The sequence below is a fragment of the Pseudorca crassidens genome, chromosome 3 (genome assembly GCF_039906515.1).
Source record: "Pseudorca crassidens isolate mPseCra1 chromosome 3, mPseCra1.hap1, whole genome shotgun sequence".
NCBI lineage: Eukaryota > Metazoa > Chordata > Mammalia > Artiodactyla > Delphinidae > Pseudorca > Pseudorca crassidens.
In genome coordinates, this window is record NC_090298.1 from 74,686,283 (window position 1) to 74,711,584 (window position 25,302).

General features: G+C 37.3%; 1 long non-coding RNA gene across 1 annotated transcript in view; it reads right to left on the reverse strand.

The window, feature by feature from the left end:
* The window catches only part of LOC137221493 (uncharacterized), a 258,262-nt gene that overhangs the window by 198,900 nt on the left and 34,060 nt on the right, over positions 1–25,302 (reverse strand). The window contains exon 3 of the long non-coding RNA XR_010942037.1: positions 17,041–17,109. This is a non-coding gene — a long non-coding RNA (uncharacterized lncRNA). The remainder of the gene's footprint in view (positions 1–17,040; positions 17,110–25,302) is intronic.

Genomic DNA, 25,302 nt, shown 5'->3' on the forward strand with positions numbered 1-25,302 from the left:
GTACTGAGTAGTCATCTTTAATCCTGGTTCATTTGAGCCCTCTTCCCCCCTGCCCCCCGCTAAAAAGAGAAATCAGTTCATCAAACATGCATACGTTTAATTTCACTTGTTAAAAGTTGAAATTTGGTCTATTTCCTCTCAAATCTTTGTCTCATATCACTGTCCTATATAACTCCCATGCCCAGGTTTTCCTAATAACCAAAAGCAATATTAGACTAATCCTGAATTTTAAAACAATTTTATCTGTGACTTTTAATAGCTCTAAACTTGTCAATCTCAATCAGGACAAGAAGATTTTTAAAAAATGTTCCTTTAATTAATTTATTTATGTATTTATTTATTTATTTGGCTGTGCCAGATCTTAGTTGCAGCATGCAGGATCTTTACTTGTGGCATGTGGGATCTAGTTCCCTGACCAGGGATCAAACCCGGGGCCCCTGCATTGGGTGCCAGGAGTCTTAGCCACTGGGCCACCAGGGAAGTCCCAGGACAAGAAGATTTTTAATCTTACTGTTTTCTTTAGGAGTTTTTTCATGAGGACCATCATAAAAATGTAGTAGAAATATTACTACAAATAAGGACTATATGAAAACATTTTCAAGTGTTGGATATAATCATTTCTATTTGGGCCTCTGAAATAAATACTCAAAAGTGGCAGCTTAAGTTACAGCCACTGTAAGTGAAAAACGAGAACAGAATCCAGCAATCTTGTTCACTTATCTGTGCAAAGACATATTTCATATGCAATTGAAGAAAATTCTCATCTGATCAGTTTGTTAAATATTCTACAAATTAACTTCTTGAAGACTGAGTTCAAGTCTGTATAAGGTGACTGTTTTCTCTCAAGGACTTTCAACTTCCACACTTTAAAAGCAAAACAAATTATTATCCATATTTAATAGTGAAATAAATACACAGCATTCAGTCATGCTCATCCTTTTAAGATTTTTCTCTTCCTTTATAGCAAGCGAAAGAAAGAAGTTGTAACTAGGAAAGTAACTTCCTCTTATTTGTCTCCTTTTATGTCATTCGAGTTCTTTCCTTCCTCCTTCATTTCTCTCAGAAGATTTAGACTATGTGGTAACACCTGCTGGGGTGGTAACTGCAGTGGAGCTTTGCCTTCATGGTGCCCTGTGAGTACTTAGAGTGACACAGATCACTGTCTCTAGACTCTTGCTCGTCACCTGGTTACACCTGGCATCAGCAACTTGGTCACAGTGAACCGTCTCCATGCCCACGTCTTCTAGGCAGGACCTAGAAGCTTGGAGCTCTGGTCAGTTTTGTCTCTTCCTCAGCCCAGTGGAACTGAGGCTAGGATCCCCGTCCTTCCACTACGGATGGTCAGCAGACTGGAGTGCGCCAGTATCTGAGAAGAGGCCAGGCTTCTTTTAATTACCAATTACTCTATCACTTCCGTTGTTTATCTCTCTGTACCTGGAGCTCATGCAACAGACAACTTAATACACGTTATTTAAATAATCATCAAAACCTTTCCTGCTTCAGCACTTCCCACCTTTCTCTGGAAAGGCCTGCACATTTATCAGCATTTATAACTCCAAGTGCCCGAAGTCAAGTTTCAGTTCCAGCAAATGGGGAGGGGGAGGTGACTTTAAAACAAACTGACCAGACATTGGAACAAAAAAGACAGGAAGATTAAGGCCGTCTGTGAAGATGAAAGTGTAAAGAGATCTTGGGGGAAAATAGCTGGAGAGGAGACTTTTAAAAATCAAACTCATCAGTTGACTCTTATTCCTTTTTTTTTTTTTTTTAACATTTTAGCAACGTGTGCAAGGAGTTTTATTTATCAAGCCAGATCTCTCATTCTGTAAATACATTTCGAAAAAGAAGTAAGAGGAAAGTAGGTTCATAACCCTTCAGTAGTTTCCCCAAAGTTATTTAGCATTTTTGTCACTAGAAAAACACTTAATAATTTGAGAACATTTTCCAGCAACAATACATTGAACTGAAAGGAAACCATTGGGTCGGTGTGGAAATGCTTAGTTGCTTCTCCTATGCTGAACTTGTCTGTGCATACATAGAGAACTTATGACATATTCCCTTGTTATGTATACACTTTTTTTGTGCAACAATGCCAAAAAGTGATTACTTGGAGACTGAGAATTATGCTGACAGTCACCTGTCATTCACTGTCCTTTATTCCGACAACCTCAGGCATTCAGGCATGGATTTATGGGTTTTCCCCCCTTTTGCTTTATTTTTAAAGGGGTTGGGGGATGGGGGAGAATATCAGAGGATTCAGTCTTGAATAGACTTTTGTTTTGCTCTTTCTTTTACCTCTTGACTGTGTCAAATGCAGTGTGTCTCTCATGCAGTTTCTCTCTTTAGAGAGCCTCGGCTGGGCCAGCTAGTTAGTATTCAGAGACAAGGCAAAGAGGATAAAATTCTTCTCTCTGCTTGCTGAGACTGCAAATAAGCAATTAGACTAAAAGCAACGTATCGGAGAAAGAAGGCCATTGCAGACATCATTGTTGACTGGAACCTGCCAATATAACTTTAAAATTGTAAAAACTTCCTAGCAGGGAGAAATAGTCACTTAGAGACACATAAGTTGGTTAAGACACTAAGTCAGTATTCGTTACAGACATTTCTGCTTTGTAATGTACTCTGAACTGTAAGATTTTGCATTTAATCTTGTTTACTTATTGTAATGAGAAACAAATGGGTGAAATCAGCAATGGTGATAGAAAATTCAACCTTTTATTGTATTGCACGTTATGAGAATGTTTTCTAGATGGGTATGTTACTCCCATTTTCATCTGAGCTCACTTTAAAGGACTGTACTGGAAAGCTGAAGGTTACAGACTGTTTTATGTCTGACCAAGCAATAACATATAGCTCTGCTGAATAGTTGTATGAGAGGTTTACACAACATATGCCAGCCATTTGCTGGGTATCAATGATGGTATGTGAAGTAATTCTTAAGACTCTTCTTCCTCCCTTTAACATAGAGATTTTATGCTGGGTGCTAGCAGTTGATGCACTTCCTATGCAATTACTGTGCAATCACACACAGTTACTCTGTTACTAAACTGGGATTACCTAATTCCATTTTGTGCTAGACCAATCTCCAGTGAGCCTTCAAGATTGTCCAATTGCTGGGAAGTAGCAAGTAGACTTTCTCTTGATTTGATATATTTAATCCATCCCTTTTCCTCTTTCCACCCCCATCCTTCCAAACCACGTTTCCCAAAAGTTTAGAAATGCTAGCCTGATGAATTTATTTTTACATATTCTAAGGCAGGAAAAAGAAAGGAATCTGGATTATTGACATTCTTTACCGGAACTACAGTAGACTAGAGTTAGCAGAAAAAACTGCTAATCATCACAGTTTTCGTGTTGGAAGCAATTTGCCTATAATTAGTAAGTTGATAAATACCAACAAAATGGGTGCTAAAACGAACAACTCTTGTGCTGAGAGACATTTGACTCTACATTACACTTTGCATTTTTATATATGCAGCATTACATTTTGTTACAAAGAACGACAACTTTAGTGGCAGCTGAAGCACTCTAATCTGTCTTCTGAAGGAAAGCAGACATACATCTTAATATAACAACTTCTTTTATAAAACATATCTGCTTTTCAAGGAGTAAGCAATGCAAGGATAAGAAAAGAAGTTGGTCTTTTATTTATTTTATATAAAGTGGTAACGAAAGATGGAAGATTTATTTTGCCAGATAATGAAATGCCATAGCATGTAACATTAAATGGTACCAGTTTCTTAGGGTATATTCTTCTTCATTGATAATATCAAATTCACATTTGTTTGTAGGTATGTTTTCTACGTTTCATATGAAATGATTATTGTGTTAAATGTTTCAGTTCCATATAGAATCAAACTCATGGCCATTTTTGTCCAATTTAAACAACGAAATTAGTATGGTGTACTAAAACGTAAGACAAACGTTTAATTCAAATAAACAAGATATGTTATACTGTATCTTTGAAATCAAATATGGTTATATGTCTGAAATGTTTTAATAAAAGCTTTTAGCTTTTGCAAGGGTCTAAATCACAATAGGTGCATTATACATAATAAAGGGATATGATAGCTTTATCAGTGGTATGCTGAAATTCTGACTTTCATAGTTATCAGAAAACATAATATCACAGTAAATTTAATCTATATGATCCGATAGAACAAAAGAGACTATCCTAAGAAAGAAATTGTAAGGGTATAAATAAATTTCTTTATGTGAATGTGGCTGGGAAAAAATACATCTTTCTAGTGCTTTTTAAAATGGTAACTGGTGTTTATAGACATAATTTCAGGAGCACCCTTATCTACAGCCACTTTATAGGTAGCTTGATTAGCACATGGTTATCAGAGATCTTACAGTGCCTTCATACTAGAGACCATGTGGTCAGTGGATTGGTAATTATCAAATATCTTCTAAGATAGCCTTTAAAATATATTCTTGTATCTTAATACATTTGATTAGGTTTTCTTCTCCTTTCCCTTTTATCAGTATACCTTTGGTATTCCTAGATACTGAAGGAGATGGTAAAAAATGACCACCAGCAAGATAAATGCATGTTTTTCTTCCCTTCTTCCGAATACTCTATAGTGGGTGGTAAAATACGTAAGACATTTCAAAGTCATGTAAACCATCCCAAATATGTCAGGGAAAGAAGAAGAGACTGCAATTCATTAGTTGTCTGCAATGAATCAACATGAAAGAGAACATTTTCAAGGCCCAAGTAACTTTGTTTTCATTTACGGTTCATATCAATAATTTTATACCAGAAGCATCTTGCTTATTTGACATATAGTATATCTTTGATCAGTAACAGATTATTATGAAATAAAAAGGCAAAGATTTTGAGAAAGTATAAGTTGCAGTTATTTCTGAAGTAAATATTCCATCCCATTTATCATTTTTTTCTTTTTCTTCACATCCATCCTGGTTGAAACTTGGACTTCGATTCATTTGACATATGCTTCTAATGATGATTTATTTGTAAGATGGGATGAAAATTCATTTTGTACACGTAAATTTTTCATGGTATACTATTTGATGAAAAACAAAGTAATATTGTGACATTGAAATTTAATCTTGTAACTTCTTTTGAAAAGCCTTTCTCTTACTTGCTTTCCAAAATCAAGAACAATACATTCAAAGAGTCTGAGATTAAAGAGTGAAGCTATGCAACTTGGATCTGGTCAAATTTGCTGCCATTTTTTCACTAATATTATTTAATTTATTGTCTTTTTCTTTCAACATGTAACTCCCTTTAAGAGATAGCAATATTTTGCAAGTGGCATATAACCTATCTTCATGGAATATTTATTCCTTTCTAAAGCAAAATTACATATAGTGAGCTGCGAATGTCTTTCTTTGTGCTTGGTTTATTCCCAACCTTTTTTGCCATTCAAAAACAATGCTGACACATGCATGAAATGACAAATAGCATTAGTCTAATAAAGGAGTTAAACCTAACCCAAAGCACAGTCATATATTAAATTGCTTTTAAAAATACTGACCTAAGCACCTCTATGAGATGTTATTAGTAAAATATGAAGAAGAAGAAAAAAGACATTTGGAAGTGAGATGTGCTCTCCTTTGTAGCCTGTATAATTACTGATTCGCCATCATGTTTGCTTGTGATGCCTTTGTCAGATATTATTTCTTGTCTCTTTGGCAAAGGAGAGGTTTTGAAGCCTTTTTTTCCTGTATCTGGTGACTGCCGTCAAGGCTCAGACCAAGCCTCCCAACATATCCAAAAAGCTTTTGGTTAAAAAAAAAAAAAAAAAAAGCTTTTAAGCAGCCCCTCATATCCACTCACCAGGTCAACACATACGTTTTACCAAAAGAAAAAATTCTGACATTTCAACATCAGCTTCAAACACCAGAACTGTAACTTAGTGACAATTTTTCATTAGGACCTGGTGTTGAATAACTCTTGCCCACTCCCCTACAGAATGAAATCTAATACAACTGTTATGTCATCTTCCCTAGTAAGTGATGATTTTCTAGAATTTGATGATTTACAAGGCTTTTCTAAAAATGGTTGGCATTTCCAAGTAGAACTTCGCAACACACAGTAAGTCCATCCAGAGTAAGATGGAGGAAAAAGGTTAGTTTTCATCCATTTACTTCTTCCTGAGAAGTTAAGTGAAAAGGTCATGGTAAAGCTTTTCATATCAGCAACAAAAAACGGGAAAAGAAATCATTGTAAAACATACAGTGATAGGACTATTTTCTATGTAGATCCAACTATGTGGAGAACTAGTCAATTACGCCTCACAGTTACTTTTAATGAGGGTTGTTGAGGAATAAGTGGAAACATCTGTTAGCCATGAACCACCACAGTGGCTACACAAGAAAAAACAGTTCTCTCTTCTATTGAGTGGGACTGGTCTTCACGGAACATTCTTATTAGTATGCTTAGAACAACCATGCAAATCTCTAAGCCAAATTAATTATTCTTGGCATTCCCAAGAGATAATCCCACAGTCATTTTTAACCAAAGGCAGGGAGCAGGGGAACCCTTTCTCTGCACATGTTTTATTATGGTTAGCAATGCCTAATTGTCCTACTGTATGTCGCCCTATTTTACCAGCTACAGTCTGAATTCATTCTCATCCTCTCCTTAAAAGTTTGAAACCCCCTAGTGACAGGAATATTAATGTGCCAACACTGTCATATCTATTTCAGCTCATACATATGCAATGTCTTTGTTTTCAAAGATTTATGTCAGACTTTGCTGAAGTGAGGTATTCTACCATTTTAGATAATAGCATGCCAAAGTGATGCTATCAGCCACATTCAGCACTCACTCAAGCAGACGGGAGGAGCACCCATTCCTTCATGGCTTAAACTCAGAGAAACTGTTATTTATCCTTATTTGATGAGAAAATCTTTCAGGGGGAAATGGTGTATTTTTTGAAGAAGATTATGGCCATCCTGTGGATTATCTTTTAATTAAGAATGGATGATTTGTGCCCACTCTGCTGTAGCAAACATCTTGCTGCTAATGAAGTTTAAAAAGACTTACTTTATTTAATTACAGCTAATCACCAGGGTAAAATGTGGAATTTTCTTTGATCCTACATGTATTGTGGTAATCCCTTTGGCAGATAGCATCTCCTCAAAATATTTTGAGGTTTTCAGTCGGTCACATCTTAGCAAAGGTAGAACCATCTTACACTAAAAAATTTCTTTCATTCCTTCTGTAGTTGCCTATCCTGACATAAAAATTACATGAAATTTTCTTATAAGTTTTAGGTGGCCCTTTAGACAAAGAGTGTTGAAGTCTTCAAATATCTGAATCTTTCACTTCATCCAATATTCAGAATAGGGTTCTTTGTTCTTGTTCAATGATTCGATCAAATCAACATTATTGGACAATGTCAAAGTACCAGGCACTGTGCTGGGTACTAGGAAAACAAACATGAAGAGAACACAAGCCCACAATAAACCAACCTTTAGAGATGAATTGTGTTCACTTGCCATTACATTCAGTGCGTGTGGACATAAATAGGTAAATGTGCTTTAAACCCAGGGATTGCTTTGTCTTTGGTTTAAAACCAGGAATTGCTTTGTCTTTGATTTGGTTTGTTTCTAATGATCAGATTAGAATTTCTTTGCTTACTTGAGCCTTCTAGGATAAAGCAGGGCTCTCCTTTTGCTTTTGCTCCTCTCGTCTCTTCCCTTTAGAATCAAGTGCAATATGTTATCCCCATTTTCTGGCTTTCTTCTTTCATGAATCTCAAAGAAAATTAATTTAAGAACTCATATATGTTAAGCCAGCCCTTATTCCAGGTGATATCTGCCTCTGATTTTTCATCTTTTTAAATACCAGATGTAATCATTTCTACAGATGTAATTACTAGAATGTAATTCTGTGGTATGCTTCCTAATATTTACTCTTTTGAATGTAAATTACATTTTTTTTTCCTGAAATACAAGCCCATCCCCCAAATTAGCATGGTTTATGTCTTTATTCTCTAAGAGGTCATGTTGGTTTTTTTAATTACCTTTTTTCCCCTTTTCTGTGATTTGTTCTATAACCTTCAGTCCATGTGATCCAGAAGATGTAGACTCATTAGATCTAAAGACACTGAAGGGAAGGTCCTATAGGCTCCTTGAGGGAGAAAAGAGCCACTGGGGGTGGAAAGCAGAGGGGACAGGACAGTAGAGACTTGCAGTGGGCAGAAGAGGGCACCAGCGTCTGAACAGAGCATAGATAGGCTGCTTTCATTTGAAAAACAAAACTTGCTTGGAAAATGACCACATCTAAACCAGTCAAAATGAATATAGGTTCACGAGTTTACAACTGGCTGATATCAAGAACATAAAAATCAAAACCCAGACGTTCCCCAAAAATGAATTCTCACCAAGGCAAATAATTTCTTTTGAAGCTATATAAATAATCTATTAAATCATTACCATTTTTCACTTAAAAAGAAGAAAAGAATCATTTGGGCAGAACTGTTTGCTTCACATCTCCAAATATTTTGTACTTTAACAAATTCGAGCTTCTGTGAATTCTTTTGGTTTGTCAGGACTTGAGCAAATTTAAAGTAGATTTGTTGTCAAACCAGTACACAGGTCTACCTGGCACCTAGGGTTCCTATCACACAACAATGACAACTCTCTTCCCATCACCTGCGTTTGAATGCTTAAACACATCCCACCCCTGCATACTCCACACTGTCCCACACCCAAGTAGTAATCGATCTGCCACTTTCCCCAGAGCTCCCAGCATCCTAGTTGTAAGCAATTAGACTTACAAAGTGATTCAGGTTGCAGGAAGCTCTTCAAAAGTGCAATTCATGTCTTTAAAAAAAAATTAAACATTATAAAGTAGGAGAAGCAAAACAGAATTGGCGGTTAGTTCCTGTAATACACTAAACATCTGCAGTTTTGTCTCTCCACTGGGATGTGGGGTTGTGCTGAAGTCACATCCTGATAACATCTGCACATTACTGATAGCTTTTGCTTTATTCTTTATGGTCCGCTGATGAGAGATTCTTCAGCATCCCTTCAGTCATCAAGACCCCAGTTGGATTTCTTTGCTTGTGACAGCCTTAAAGGTGGTCTCATTTACATCTGAGAAAATGTCACAATATAGGAAGATATTTTCAGTTTGATGTTTCATCCCTTCCTTTTTTTATCCGGATGCTAGTTTTAGCTTTTCAAATGAATGTCGATCTCAAAATAGATTTTCCATGAAATATATTTTGTCTGATTTTTGAAACACCATGTCTACAGCAGAAGATTTTTTTCCCAAAAAGTTTTCAACAAGGAATGGCACCTCTGCTTCTACTTGCACTGCAACAACAGCTAAGATGCCACATTGGGGGCTAGCTGGTTTGATATCCAGGAACACAGAATGTACAACTATTTTAAAGGTCAAGTATCGACAGGATCTGAGCTGCTTTTATTTTGCTAATGACCCCAGTTACACTGGAGCTGAGTAAATACTCAATAAATAATGGCATTAACATATATAGAAAAAGTGTTTATTTTACATTTCCAAGACAACTGGCAAGTCTCCTTCCCGTTCCAGAAAGGCTTTGAGATCCTAGAAGTTTTAAAAGATGGGACCATTAAAAGTAATATAGTGTATTTTTGTAAATAATCTTAGGATACCTGAAAGGATTAGTTATATTGCTGAATACATCTTTATAAATGCAGCAAGCCAGTGATTAATGGCAATATATAAGATAACTTTAAAGAGCCCCATTACCCATAAATTTCAAAAGGATTATTTGATTGAGTTTTAATTTTCTTGACCAAAATTTTTCTTTGCCGACCAGGAATTCACAGAGTTGACTAAGTTGTTTAACTGACATCCTTTTTAAGAGCTGATATCATTAAGCAGCTCTTTTTTTTTCCTTATTTCAAAATATTTGGAGTGTCTTTTAATAAATCACTGATTTCTAATGTAATTCTGTTGCGGCTAGAGAATATATACTTCGTAAGATATCCTTTTGTTTTTTATTCATTGAGACTTATTTTTTGGTCTATCCTACTGTCTACCTTGGAGAACTTCCTGAATAAACTTGAAAAGAATGTGTATTCTGTAGTGTTTGGTGGAGTGTTCTATAAATGCTATTTAGCCCAAGAGTGTTTATAGTACTGTTCAAATTCTTTGTATTCTTATTGATATCTCTGTCTATATGTTCTAGCAATTATTGAGAGTGGAGTATTAAAAAATGTCCAATTATGATTGTGAATTTGACATCTTCGCTTCACGGATTTTAAGTCTCTTTTTATTAAGTGAATACACATTTAAGATATGTCTTCCTGATGAATTGACCCTTTTAGCATTGTGAAATGCCCTCTATTTCTGGCAGTACTCCTCCTCTTGAGGTCTACTTTGTCTGATATTAATATAACCACACAGCTAGGAAACACAGATTTTATTTTTAAGTGTCTGGCTACATTTGTGGGTCAAATATTTAGAAAGAGTGCATTCAGCTTATCTGTCATCTTGTGTTCCCATAAAGATCAACCACAGGGGCTAGCTTACCCTTTCTTATGGGTAAGCCGCGCAGCCTTCCGAAACTAGAGCAACGAGGGAAGGAGACAATAAACCATGTGAAAAATGAGTGAGGATGTAATATGAAATAAACCAGGACATGATTTTATTACTTAGAAAACCCATATCCGTAATTTTAAAATTATTTTAGTATTTCCTGAAATTTTGAACTCAGTTATGAGCTGTTATGGGTTGAATAGTATCCCCCCAAAATTCATGTCCATCCAGAACCTCCAAATGTGACCTTATTTGGAAATATGTGTTTATATATATTTTTTGTTGTTAGAATTGATCAAAAATACAATACTTTCTGATTTTTCCTCACTCCCTTAGTTAACACTCTTCTTGCCTCTGAACTCACACAGAGAAATATATTTATGGATTCTTAAAAAATACTACTATGCAATGTGTACATACGCTTATAGTAATTCCACTTCAAGTTTGTCCAAAGACATATATTAAGGGACCTTGATAAATGTAAGGGAGAAAGCATAAAGTTATAATCTTAGCAAAAATATTAATAAATGCAAGCCAATTCTGATTTTGTAGGGGAAAGTCATGATTGTAGCATTTGCCAATTGCTGTAGTGTAAATACTCCCATCGTGACTGATGTCAAGCTACTGCATCATAACGTCGCTAAACACAGTTGGGAAGAGATGTGGAGTAATACATAATTTTATCTTATTTGAACCATACAGATACGTGTGACCTCAAATGCATAGATAATAGTAAAATAAGTATGAAGTGAATAGTTCTGAGTATTTATTACCTTTATTTGCATATAAATTATTTAATTCTAAGTTTACATAATTCCATTTTTAATTATGATTGTATATAAAAACTGACTTACAAAAATCCTGAAACCTTAGCAATTGGCTCTCACAAGCCAATACAATCTGGCTACAGGACAGCACTACTTATTCACCTAGTTTGTACAGTGATTTTCTCATTTTGGTTTCCTTTTTTTTTTCCTCCTATGAAGTCATCTCACGTAGTTTTCAGACTACATGAAGATGCTTGACTCCAAACACTCAGAATATTTATCACTATTAATAGGATAAATTCTGAACTTTAGACAGTCTGCCATTCAGGAATTTTGATCTAGACCTTCTAAGTATTACTCACCACTCAACTTCATGTTATAATTTACCCTACCCACACTTAAATTCTCAGTTTTCAGGACACTTTCTATATTCTTATGCTGTACTTTTTGCCTAGGATTTCTTTCTCCCCAAATCCAATACATACCACAAGATCAATTAAAAAATTAAATGCTGTGTGAATTTTCCCCTTTCTCTCTAGCTAGAAATCACTTATCTCTTTGCTTCCTCTCCTATAACACTTTACCTGTGCCTCGTGCCTCGTTACAGCATTTATTTTCTACCTTGTATGCAATATAATTTTATTGCATGTATATTATGTGTAAGGGAATATTTTTATTACTGGGAATATTGAAGGAAATACAGACTCTCTGTTCCAACGACACAGTTTAGAGAGGAAGATAGCAAATCCAAAATTGTAGTAGACTATGTTAAGTGCTATAGCAAAAGAATGCGCCTTATGCTGAGAAAGCCAAGCAGAGAAACGGGGGAAAATTATGAGGCTGAGAAAATATTTTCTGCTTCATGTCCTGAGGGAAGATAGTATATGTGATGCATAGATGTAGCAGAACTGAAGGGTACATGGAGGGAAGAGGCAAGAACTGAGGTGCAGAGGCTAGGCAGAAACGTTTTATGACAAGAAGATTGAGCTTCATTCTGTAGGAAATTTTAAAAGTATTCTCCAAAATAAAACAATTGAAAAGTTATAGATTTGCACCATGTAATGAATATCATATTATTCTAGCAAGAGTATTTAAATTACTCTCTATGTCTTCCAGGGCAAGACTGCTCAGCCTTTATTACCTGCTTATGTTTCATGTACACCCAAGTTATCATTTCCCATGTTTCTCATTGACTCCACTGATTGATGACTTCATGCATCTCACAGAGCACTGTATGGACCCTGGCACAACTAATTAGTTTAACAATACCATCAGGGGCATCAGAGTGTGATACCCCTCCCATTACCATACAAATAACACATGGAGTTAGCTGTCTTTGGATGAAATGGGAGTTTAGCCACAGTGTGTCTGGAAAAAGCTATGAAAAGATAAATGGATTATCGCTAGCTACTGTCACTAGTGATAGAGTGAGAATTCTGTTCACTGTACGTACCTCTCACACATTACTAGATGAATTCATGGCAGAAAGTAGAATAAAAAAGTGGAATTCTTTCTACTAAGCCCATCCAAGACTATTTTAATTCAACTATTAATAATACTTCATCAAAAATTAAACATTGGAAACAGATACAAAACTAGATAGGATGTTGGGCCAATAGGAATAAATTGGAACTGTTTCAGGGAAACTGGGATGTATCATCACCCAACTACTAAGTCTTACTCCAGTGGCCAAATACATGGATTTGAATTCCCAAATTACATATTGTTTTCAGACTATGTGTGGGCCCACATTTTATTAATGTGTGATATTGCTGGCAGTTTTTAGATTTTAATTTTCTGTTCCAAATTCCAAGATGTCCTTTTTGTATCTTTATATTTTTCCCTCTAACGAGAGCGACTTGCCAACATTCACCACAGTCTTTACTATAGATTCAAAAACGGTATTCATTTTTACATGCTAAAGAATCCTAGAGAAGGTACAGATTTTGGAGGGAAGATGATCTCAGTCTTGAGCATATCAAAAGTGAGGTGTCTAATAGACATGCATGGGAAATTGAGTAAGAAATTGGATAGGTGGATCTGGAGCTCAGGAGAGAGCTCTATGCTGAAAATAGATTTGGAAATCATCAACTTATAAGAGGTTATCTGAAAACAGGGGTGTAAGTAGTGTGTTTGCAGGGAGAGTAAATAGAGTCAGAGGGCTCAAGTGCAGTACCCTGAGAAACAATGTATACTTATATACATATCTAAAGGCCCTGGGACTGCAGGATCCATTTTTGCTTGGTGTAAACACTTGAGTTATGTGCCGAGGCTGTAATAAACATCGCCCTCAGAACTGCTCTCTCTAGGTGTGCCCCCAGCAGCCATATTTTTCCACATAATCTCCCTCTTGGCCATGAGGGCCAAGCCAAGTCTTATGGCTGGGCATTCACTTTGAGCCAGTTGGAATCACACATGGTGAGGAAGTATAACTGGACTATAATATCTAAACTCCGGGATGGTAGAGCAGCCATAGTCTCTCTCTAGAGAGTATGGGGAAACATGAATGCAAAGGCAAAGAGGTAAGACATGGAAATTGACCACTTTCTGGGTTTCCTGGTACAAACATTTCTGCTCTTGATTCAGCCCTTAGTTTATGCTGCAATTGTTAATCAAGTACTTCCATGTGCCAAGCACTGGGTTAGTAGGCATGACCACAGCGATAAGGGAATAAGTTCCATGACTCCTTGGAATATCCCTTGGTATATTCCCTTTCTTAGAATTCTGTATCTCCTTAAACTAAGTCTCCTCTTGATTCAATGGTAGCCTCAGCTGGTTTTTATTGATACAAACCAAAAAGCCTGAGCCTTTAAATGGCTAGTATTTGTGTCCTCCACAGAGCAAACCATGGTATCTTAATATATTACCTGTCTCTGATATGCAATAAATGTTTGCACAATTAATAATAGAATTAATCAATAAATTAATTGCTATCTAGTTTCAATAATCCTATTAATTCCCACCATAAGTCTAGTGTTAGCTTCTAGGAGCAAAGCATCTTGTGGCAAAAATGTTGCTTCCCTCAAACATTCTGCCATGAGTCTAACCTACTTTAATCAGAGCCTTCTAGCTTGTTTACTTCAAAAAGAACAAAATCCTTTAAGCAGAGAAGTTCTGAAAAGCAGATTGACATCAAACTTATTTGCATGTTTAAAGTAGGCATTTCGTGCATGTGGCTCTGCTTAGATTTCTATGAGAAAGCCATATTCCATTTCTTGCCGTATTAATTTATTGTTAGCCATCTTTAAGGATAGCTTTATGCCACTTATTTTTATCTCACTTATTGAACAGTTACATAGCTGAAAACATGTTATCCTGGGAACAGTTAAATCACAGGTGATTATGATGTTTAGTCATCCATTTACTGTTGCAAAACATCCCCTCTAACCCAAAGCCCTGAGGCAAAGAGTGATGTGAACACAAAATATACAGAAGAAACCATAAAGTGTAGCTCTTACTGTTACACTTAGCACTGGACAACAAAATTTTCCATGAGTATCCATGGAATGAGATTAGAATCCTGGTACTATCAATCTCTGTCTCCGTAACTTCTGCAAGTTACTAAAACTCCTAACCCTCCATCCTCAAACTTGTCTCCTAGGGTTGCTGTGAGGATTCAATAATGCAATCCAAGTAGCTTGTTTAGCCGAATACTTTGTTCAAAAAATGTTATCTAGTATTATTTTTATTGCTATGAAATTTGTTTGCCCTAAGAGGCAAAGTCAAGATAAGAGCAGAAAATGATGTATGAAGGTAGCTATTCAAAGATCCTCGGTCATGGTAACCACAGGCCAGATCCCACGCTTCAACGTGCGACACCCTCAGACTCCACACAACGTGAAAGGCTGCTTCACATCTGTGCGTTCAGGTTTCAAAATGTAAGTTGAACGTATCTATTGTCTCTCCTCCACAGAATATGTAGTGTGATATTATTCTTCCAACATAATCACACTGCTGGTTAATTTTCTAGAGATTATGTTCTTTGAACCCTAGGTCCTAAGAGTGGAATTGAATTGGACTGAATTCTACCTTCAGTCTGGCAATGAGAAGATGAGGGAATCTGTGAAGTTTTGGGTGTTCTCTTCGAGGTTCCCAGCCTTCCATTTATGTTCCTCTTTCCTCGTCTCAATGGTAATTCCACCCACATATGCAGAAGCATTGATTTTTCAAAGTTTCTTTCTACTATCTTTCCCCCTACACATGCTCATCAAAAAAGGAAGAGATCTAATGTCTGCCATTTATAGTTGCTAACTGATTGATTGACTGATGACACTTTAGTGTGAATGAGTTTCTGCAAATGCCTAACCATAGTCAGGCCTGTGTATTTTAAGCCTTTTCTCTCAAATTATGGAATGAAAGACTGTATCCCCATTAAAGTAATTAAGGCATCTGTAGGAAGAAAGGCAAGAATGCTTCTGCGAGGTAAGGCCTACACTAAAGGTAAATCTGCTTGATTCCTTTTAGGATAATTGTACATATGTTCAGAAGGGACATGAGGCCTCTCCTTGAAATGGCCTCTTAATCACTTAAGGGTAATGGACTCAAAATGGTCTTTTAGAGGCCTGTTCCTGGGTGCCCTGTTGCTACTGTTTCTTGACTTCTCTGTAGGCCTGGAGCCGTCCTTTCCAGGACAAGTGTATTTGTCAGAATCTCTTCTACAGAGGCTTCACTTGATTCCAGATCAGACCAGACAATGAGAGCAGAGGGTAAGTTCACTAGAGCATAGTAGGTGGTCAGAAGAAGGAGCCAGAGGTGGGCTATGGTGTGAGTTAAGACTAGCAGTCAGCATGAGCATCATGCTCAAAAGATGCTGAGTGGAGATTCTAGCTCTCTGGATTAATTAATAAGATGCTCAAGGAGCCTGGAGCAGACAGACAGAAATCCAAGTCATCAGCAGAAGAAAATGGAGACAAAATCTTTAAAATCAAGGTCTCAGGAAAAGCTGCGGTCTTTGGGAAGAACATGGCAGAATGCAAGTGCTGGTTTGGGAACCAAGACTAGATGAGTAACCAAGATTCCAGTCCCTGGAAATCATTACCACGTTGGACTGAGGCAAAATGGTCCCAAGCTCTGTGTCTTAGAGAACACTTCTGGGCTCTTCCTCCAGCCTGCTACTCTCCAAGCAGTGAGGAAGACATGATGCTAAGAAGACATGCCCACCTGGATCCTGAGCCCATCCCTCTACACTCTGCTCTAATGGCCCTGAACTTGCTTCTGGGGCCTGAAGAGGCCCTTTCCTTGTCCATCCTTTCAGTAACTGACAGCACTGCCTGCGTGGGTACAGTTCCGAGCTGTGGCTATGAGGTGGCTGTTGGGGAAGATGGACAGAGCCTGAATGTGGACATGTGGCTATAACATCCACCCACATGCACACAAGATCCTTCAAAGTGCAGAATAAAGCTGGAACTGGGAAGAGAAGAGGGAATGGCCAGGGGGCTTCCAGTGGTGTTTCTGGTCTGGTGCTCCTTAAACTTCCCTGAGCAAAAAACTTGACCCCCAAAAGCCTGTGAGATCGTCTTGAACTTCCAGGTAAGAATTAAGAGGTTACAGGTCACAAGGTTAGTAGTCTCCAAAAGGTAAAGAATTAATCATTTCATGACTCTTCCTTTCATACTTGAAGGATAAATCCCCTACTCACCTTCTCTTCTAATTATATCCTTTCTCCTATTCTAACCAGAATTCTCAAATGTGTAGGGTTTTACTTGTTTAATTAGTGCTTAGTGTTTTAAAAACTTCCAATTTTGGAATTACAAAATCAAATACCTTAGGGTCCAGGAGTGGGAAGAACCTGTGGTAGCTTCAGCGTACAGGAATCACCCACTGGCATTTACACTGAAGAAAAAAAAGTGAATAGGAAGAAATTAGATGCACTACTTTACTATCTCTAAATAAAACTTCTTCCCCTTCTTGACTTCATAGAATATATCCCTATGCTCTTTTTGGTATTTCTGGAAATAAAGTTTCTGTTCAAAGAGTGTGCTACTGGAACATACACTTTTATTAATTAGCATAACATATTATTTGTGTTCTTAGCTTGTTGTTCTTCTCATTACTAAATCTACTACAAGAAAAATCTATGTTTAATAAGAATATTGTTCATAATCCTATCTCTGTGAGATACTTTGCTACATATGTCCTAGAATTAATTAGTCTGGTTAAAACACACGCATGCACGCGCACACACACACTTCCTTGCTTTGATATAAATGTTTTTTCTCACAAGTACGTGAACGTTTTGAAATCACACAAGAGATGTTTAATACATAACGTTGGTCACTTAGAAAGCTGATTCTTAGAGAAAATATGGAGAGTACAATTGTTAAATAATGAAAACAAAAATTCAAACCACCAAATCGGAATGGATACAACAAAATTAGTGTTGCCAATTTCAAATTAGTTACTTTAGGAAGACAGACATTTATTCCACTACTCAGTATATTTTTGGAAGTCCTCTTTGGTGAATTTTTGGGTACCATTGGTCCAAATCCTTTGAAATATTCTTGGTGGTGGCGAATCTTCATCAATTGAGGTCAAATTGTATTTTTAGAGAGAGCATAAAGCCAATCAAAGCCAAGTCTACTGAATGAGGTAAGTGATCACGCTGAGTCGTTCCACTTCTGATCAGAATCAAAGTCATATATAAACCCCTGAGTGGTGTGTTTATGAAGTTTCTACTGACAATGAAGACAATTTTAGATGAAAGTTACAAATATGCTGAGTATCATTAGAATGTGTGGTTATGATTCCTAAGACAACGATTTTTGAACAAAAATTAAATTGGGGTATATAGCTTTTAATGTACTTTTTTTTAAGTAGAAGGATATTAATTTTTGTTCTCACACTATACATCAAAATTATTTCTAGGTGAATTAAAATATCCTTTTAAAATTAAACAATAAAAATCTAGAAGAAATTACAGGCAATTAGCTAACATCATAACAACAAAGTGAGAATCTTTAAGGAATATACTGATATTGATACAATTGATGGTTTAAAAAATACATCAGAAAAAAATGCGCTTAGAAGACTAAAAAACAATATGTGGAATAAAGAGACTTAGTAAATCTGCACATTTTTGAAATGAAAAAAATAAATTGTTATACTCAGTAAAAGGAAAGAACTACTCTCCTAGTCTATGGAAGTATAAATTGGCATCATTTTCCTCTAGGGCAAGCAAATTGGTGCTATGTAAGAAATGCCTGAAAAACATGTGCACTCTTTGACACAGTAAGTTAATTTTTAAGAATGTATTAGAAGGAAGTTATGAATGTGCACAAAGACTTATATTCAAGTAAGTTCTTGATACCAGTGAAGGAAAAGAAAACCTGATGCCCAACTACAGAGGATTCAATTAGTAAATTTTGGTATTTCCATATAATAGAATAATTAAAGACAGGAAAATGTTTATAATATACAGTTTGTCAAACAATAACACAACTGCAGCCATGTTACTTCTTTGGACAGACACTTAATCTGTTTTAAAATACTCTTAATAATTTAATGAGGAACAGACCTTTGGCACTGCGTGTGTATGTGTCTCACATTGTTACTTTTGAAGCACTCCTTTGCTGGCTATGTTGTAAGAGCTATTCTTTCTGGATGAAGCGTTGTTTCCGTTCATGGACATTTTCTCACAGCAACGCCATACAGTCTGGTCCACCTAAGAGATGAAGATGCATGGGAACCTCCTTTGCTGCCCGCACAGAGTCGCCTTCTTTGGTGGGCACATTGTACTGATTTACTTTTTCCTCCTGAGAGATGAGGTTTCTACTTTCTGAGACATTCAGAGTAGGTGATTTAAAGCTTGTGATTATCACTTCAGGGTTGAGTCTGTTTTTAATGACAATTTAAATCAGAGAGAACAACACTGTTCAATCTCCTGATATCCTTTCTATACCAGATGACCACTTAAACCCTATCTTCCTGCATTTCTTTGCACCTTTTCACATGTGTTTTCTTTTAGTTAAAGCTAAGAATATGATTTGGATTATTCATTTATTTCCGTGTGTTAAAACTTGAGCTCCTTCATCATATTTCAGGTTTGTTTAATAGCTTATAGGGGTTAAAATACCATCAACGAAGTAACCAATCCTGCATTCAGCTACATAGCAGAGGGCATTTTCTCAGTACTTGCAAAGAAAATACCCAGAAGAAGATCTTTTAGAAAAGTTGGTATGTCCCAATTAGAACAAAGGATTTTTTAATCTGAAAAGAGGCTATTGATAAAAGGGTGATACTGAAAAATAGCAGATTTTTTAAAGTTCTATTAAAAAGTCACATTTTAATGGCTTCTCACAAATATTGATAAAATAATTTTAATCACCAGATGTATATTGTGGACTCAAGACGAGATAAAACATATGCCATGTCTGATTTACTTACTAACGCCCTAGAAAATTAAAGAAATTATTTAGAATTTTATTCATATCAATAACGTTCTATCTAAGCTATAAGTATAATATGGTTATATTTCTCATTTGGTGAAAGGTGATTTCAGAAGAGCAGTATAGAAACGAGGGTTAAAATCATGGACTTCAGAGTCAGACATATCCCACTGGAGCCGTGGTCCCACCGCAGGATACCTGTCACCTTGGGCAAACAGTTCTATTTCCTCCCACATACCAAAGGCATAATAATGCATATCTTGAAAGTTATAAGATATGCATTATAAATGAAATAAAATCATATATGAGGGACTTTGTGGAGTTCTTGGCTCATAGTAAGCACTAAATAAACGCTAGTTGCCATTATCATTGCTAACACCAGTTCTGACGCTCGTTAAATTTCATGTTGTTCTCTCCCTAATTGCCTCCTCAGGAAGTTAGGTTGCCTCTTCCAGATCCATTTCAATTTTAACTTTTTTCCTAAGACTTCCTTGATTTTTCTGGCTTTTATTGATCTAATTGTTTCATGACTGATTCTTACCCCTTAACACAGATGCCTCCTATTTTCTGAATTCCTTAAAATTGTATTTATTATATCAATGTTCTAGTTATTTATTGCTACATAACAAACCCTCAAACTTAGTTTAAAACAACAACCATCTTATTATGTCTCCTGATTTTTGTGGGTCAGGAATTTGGACAGGTGTTGGCCAGGTGATTCTTCTATTTTGCAGGGCATTGACAAAGTAATTGGTGGTATTCAGCTGGTAGCTGGACTGGTATGGAGGGTCAAAGATGTCTTTCCTCACATTCTGGTGCCTTGGTGGGGTTGGTGGGAAAATTGGGCTCAGCAGGTGTGCTAATCCCTACATGAGGTGTATGCATCTTTATCCAGCATGGTGGGCTCACGGTAATTGCCGGACTTCTTACATGTCAGCTCAGGCCGCCAAGTTCATGGCTTTAAATGACTAAGAAGTCATGTAGCATCACCATTACTGGTTGAAGCAGTCACAAGCCTACCCAGATTCATGGGCAGGGGACATAGATCCCACCTTTAATGGCAGGAATGTCAAACAGTTTGCGACCATGGTTTAAAACTGCCAAAAACTCCTCTGACACAAAGAGTCTTTTGAGAGTAGAGACTATGTCCTGGTCATATTTACATCACCAGCAATGTCTTATAGGTCAGGAGATATTCAATAAATAAAAATAACTATAAGCTATAAACTTCTTTTAAAATTTGATTAAGAGCATGCCTCTGTCATATTCTGTATAAAGAAAAATCAAACTAATTATTTTGATGTTTTTCATATCAGAATCTAGCCTTGCTGAATTTTACTACCATGAAACCATGACCACATTGAACATTTCCTTATTACTGTCACCTAATCCTTATTAATTTCTGCCTCAATCTCCCTTCTTTCTCTCTCTCTCCTGTGTGTGTGTGTAAGACTTGAAGTCAGATATACGGTGTTTTCTACCAATAATACTGTGTGAGCCACTTCTTTTCTTCAGAGCTAAATTTCATCTTTTTAATAATATTAATATTAAATTAGATAATATTTAAAGTTTCACACAACTCTAAAACTCTGCATCTGTGGGTTTACTCTTGTTATAATAACCATGGGAGAGCAGCATGGAATGGGAGAAAGAGCATTGCTATGGAAGATAATAGGACGTGGGGTTTTGTTCCAGAGCTGCTGCCTGCTAGTGGTGTAATTCTGGAGGATAATAATTTCTCTACTAAGTTCCCAAGATTGGGGTGAATCCAGTGAGATAATGTATACAAAGTATCTTGATCAACTATAAAGGACTGCATGTCATGATTGCAAAACATTTCTCTGCCTTCCTAAAGGGATGGAGTGGAAGGTCCTACAGGATTTTAGACAGGCACTAAACACAACTTTGGAGCACTGCTGTGAACAGGCATCTATGCTGGAATATCTACAGCTCCAGATCCTGCCACTAAGCCCAGCCCATGTAAATATCACCCTCTTTCCTTACTTGGCGGCTGCACTTCTAATCATTGAAAACATGCATATCGTCAGAGAAAGGCGTTGAGAATTCAACTGCTGAGCCAGTATAGAGAAGTTATTCATTACCGGGTTCAACCCAAGGTCAAAAACATGAAACCTCAACCATTAAGCAAAATGGTGACAGGCGTGGTAGTGATGACCCAGAGTGACTATATTGCTCTTGGGAAACAAGGACAGGAATACAGCAGGCCTGGAAAAGTTTGCCAAGTCAAAGTCAGAAACAACCAGGCCATAGTCCCGAGGTGTATATGAAGCAGCACGTTCCAGATGGAATACAGGAGGACAGCAAAGGGGAGGCCAGCCACCAACAGGAGAGGCTATGGAAATCCTCAGTGTCTGACTGTGTCTTCAGGGTTCGTTTCTTTCCTCCAAAACTCCCTCTTCCCCATAGTCAAGACACCCTCCCCTCGACAAATCCCATGAAGACATAGAAAGGGCTATATTCTCCTTCCTGCTGCAGAAGGCAGTTTGTCTTGGCCTCCCAGGCTCAGAGTCGACTGCGCTTACTTCTTGAAATCCATCTCTTCAGCCAGCTTCAGCCTCGCTACTTTTTTAGACATATTACACTCTAACTTTTCCATTGGAAGGACGCTGAATTCAGTAGGACTGTAGAATTTGTTAGAAGTTAGTACTTGTGTTCCCTGCGATGATAATTGTTTCCTAACTTATTTCTTTAATTTGTCTAAGCTAAACAGAAGACATCACTGTATCAAGGCAATATTTAAAATGCATAGATCTATACCTAGTGCCTGGGTATAAATGGAACTGTAATGGTTCTGGTTGTGGAGCTATAATGCAAGGTAATGTATGACAAGAGAGAAAGGAATGGCCGATTTCTGCTTTCTATTGTCCTCAGAGGTGGCTACAGAAACACACACCCAGATATGAAAGTCAAGAAGGGGTCATGCTCCGCTTTGCCTTTGTTTATGACACATTTTTGCAGACCCATTTTTGGCCTGCCGCTGCCAAGGACTCTCACACAGCTCAGGGTGTCTGGGAAATGCCTGTTTCATTAAGGCTCCTGAACCCTATCATGTTACACTTCAGAAGTAGTGACCAGCTTACTTAAAACAAAGAAGCTTTGACCTTTCTCCCCTTCTGAAACCAAAAACAGATGAAGTTAAAGTGACTCATTTCCGGCTTTAAATATGCTCTAAGAAACATTTTCTCAAGTAGTTTTGGGCCTCAGGTTTTTTTGGTTGTGTTTTTGCTTTAGTTTTATTTCATATCTTTACATAAATATCTCCTTCCCTTTTTGTCAAGGACAACGTATTTATTACTTATATTCATGGTGCAGCTCACTACCCTTTTTTTTTCCTTCTAGATTTCTTACTTTCTTCTCTTTTTTTTTTTTTTTAATCTGTGTTGTTTATAACCATGACCCTTGATCCTCCAAGTCTTAAGACAGCTTGGCTTTCAGCAGCTAAATCTGACAAGGTCAGCATTTTTCTGTTTATTCTGAGAATACTATTTACCCTCTGGGGTTTTTAAAAGCAATTCTGTAAAACATCACTTGGAAAAAGTTTGTAGCATTCATAGAGACTTCCATAAAGTCAGATCACAATAAACGACAACTCTTCCTCTGATTTTTGAACCCTGGGGCAACATCACTATCGGAGTATTTGGTGCCTAAGCAGCTGCTAACCAAAAATTTTTAAATAAAATTATAGGTTTAAAATAATCTAAATTATCTAAATATTTATTTCACTTCAGTAGGATGAGCTTGCCAACTTGAATCAAAAAACCAATCAGACAATTCTTCTGTCTTGTTCTTCAGAAAATATTTCCATTCGAAATTGCATAATACAGTATATTAGTTATTTTGTTATGAATTAGAATAAGGAGAGAAGGCAGACCTTTTCGGTAGTCAAGCCATAGAAGAAATCTACTTTTGATCAGTATGTAAGTTGTGAGTCAGCTGGGGATCATAACTTGTGTTTAAGGAGACAAAAGCTGTTTCTGAACTGGTGAAATTGAGAATGTTATTTGAAAAGAGACTTATGTATTTGTCAAAGATTCAAAGATAATCTGCCAGGCTTGGATACAGTTCTCCATTCACTGGAGTGACTGCCAATGCCTCTGCTTCAGCATGAACACCTCAGAGCCCAACAGCCCTTGGGATCAAGCTGAAAACATTACTTCCTAGCTGTACAGTTTCATCACAGAACGTGTCTCCGCTACATACGGAATTCCCCTTCAAGAGGCTTGACAGTGAATCCAAAGTATGTAATGTGTTCAAATCTCATTAAGAAGTTCATTCACTAGACTATGAGAAGAAAACATTTAACTCTAGCAAATGTGCTGCTAGTTCAGAATGCACTACTTTAGCAAATAGACATCTTTTTGGTGGTGGATGAGGGTTGGAGAGGGGGTGAGGGGACACTTATGCCATTGGGAACACTTCGTGGTTTCTTCTGGAAGAGTAAGGATGCTCAATTCTCTGGATCAGAAGAATCAAGGAGCAGGTGCCTGGGAGGATAAACACTGCTAAGTTTGCATTTATTCCTTTAGCTCTAACTGTACATTAATCTAATAAGATGGTCTAATAAAATAATGCATTTTTCAAAATGCTTAGCTAGCCCTTCAGGAGGGGTGGGCGTTTTTATTATTTAACAAGGAGTGCATCATGAAAAAATTGGTGAATAAAGGAAGCTGGCGCTGTAGGCTGCTCTGGCCTCCAGGGGTCGCCCTTCCCTTTAATGACTGTACAACAATAGTCTGAGACCCCACCCCGAGGGACTTGGGTCTTTTAGCAGTTTCTTGTGCCCTGGTAACTCTGAGAATCCCAGACATTGCTTACATGTTACAGAATGTGTGCTCGTTTACACTTTCCCCCTCAGCCAGCCATCTGTCTCTGTCTGCTGCCACACCCTCCTGCCGGCGACCTCTTCCTGCCGGAGTCTGACTTCTCAAACGCTCTTTCTGCTCCCCTCGTGCCATTTTGTGCTAAGTATGGATGTGGGCCTGTCTCATTACTCCCCACAGCCTGCAGCGGGCTGAGGTATTTTACAGAACTTTCCTGGAGGCTTAGGGAGAGCAGAAAGAAACAGAAAAGAAATACAAGACAGGACACTAGATTTGTAGGACTCCTCTCAGAATGTGTACACCTTCCCAAGGGGTTTCCTGCTAAATGTCTTTCTCCTTTACACACACACACACACACACACACACACACACACACACACACACCCATCTTACAGTATGTTGCACTGACCAGCTGCCTTCTCCCTCACCTGGAATCAAGACCCTGACCTCCTCTGTGACTGCCACAGAGGAACATTCATTTTCCTAAGAGGAAATCTGATGTGATATGCAAAGAATATAACACTTCCTATTAGCATATATGCCAGCTTCTATCTCCAATGTCTCAAGCTTTCTCATCAGAATAAAATCTTTGCTTTACCTTATTTTAATCAAGATATGGAGGGGTAGGTGGGGGAAAGCTGTGCAATTTAAAAGGCAAGCAAGATCCTTTTTGACCCACCTCCTAGAGAAATGGAAATGAAAACAAAAATAAACAAATGGGACCTAATGAAACTTAAAAGCTTTTGCACAGCAAAGGAAACCATAAACAAGACCAAAAGACAACCCTCAGAATGGGAGAA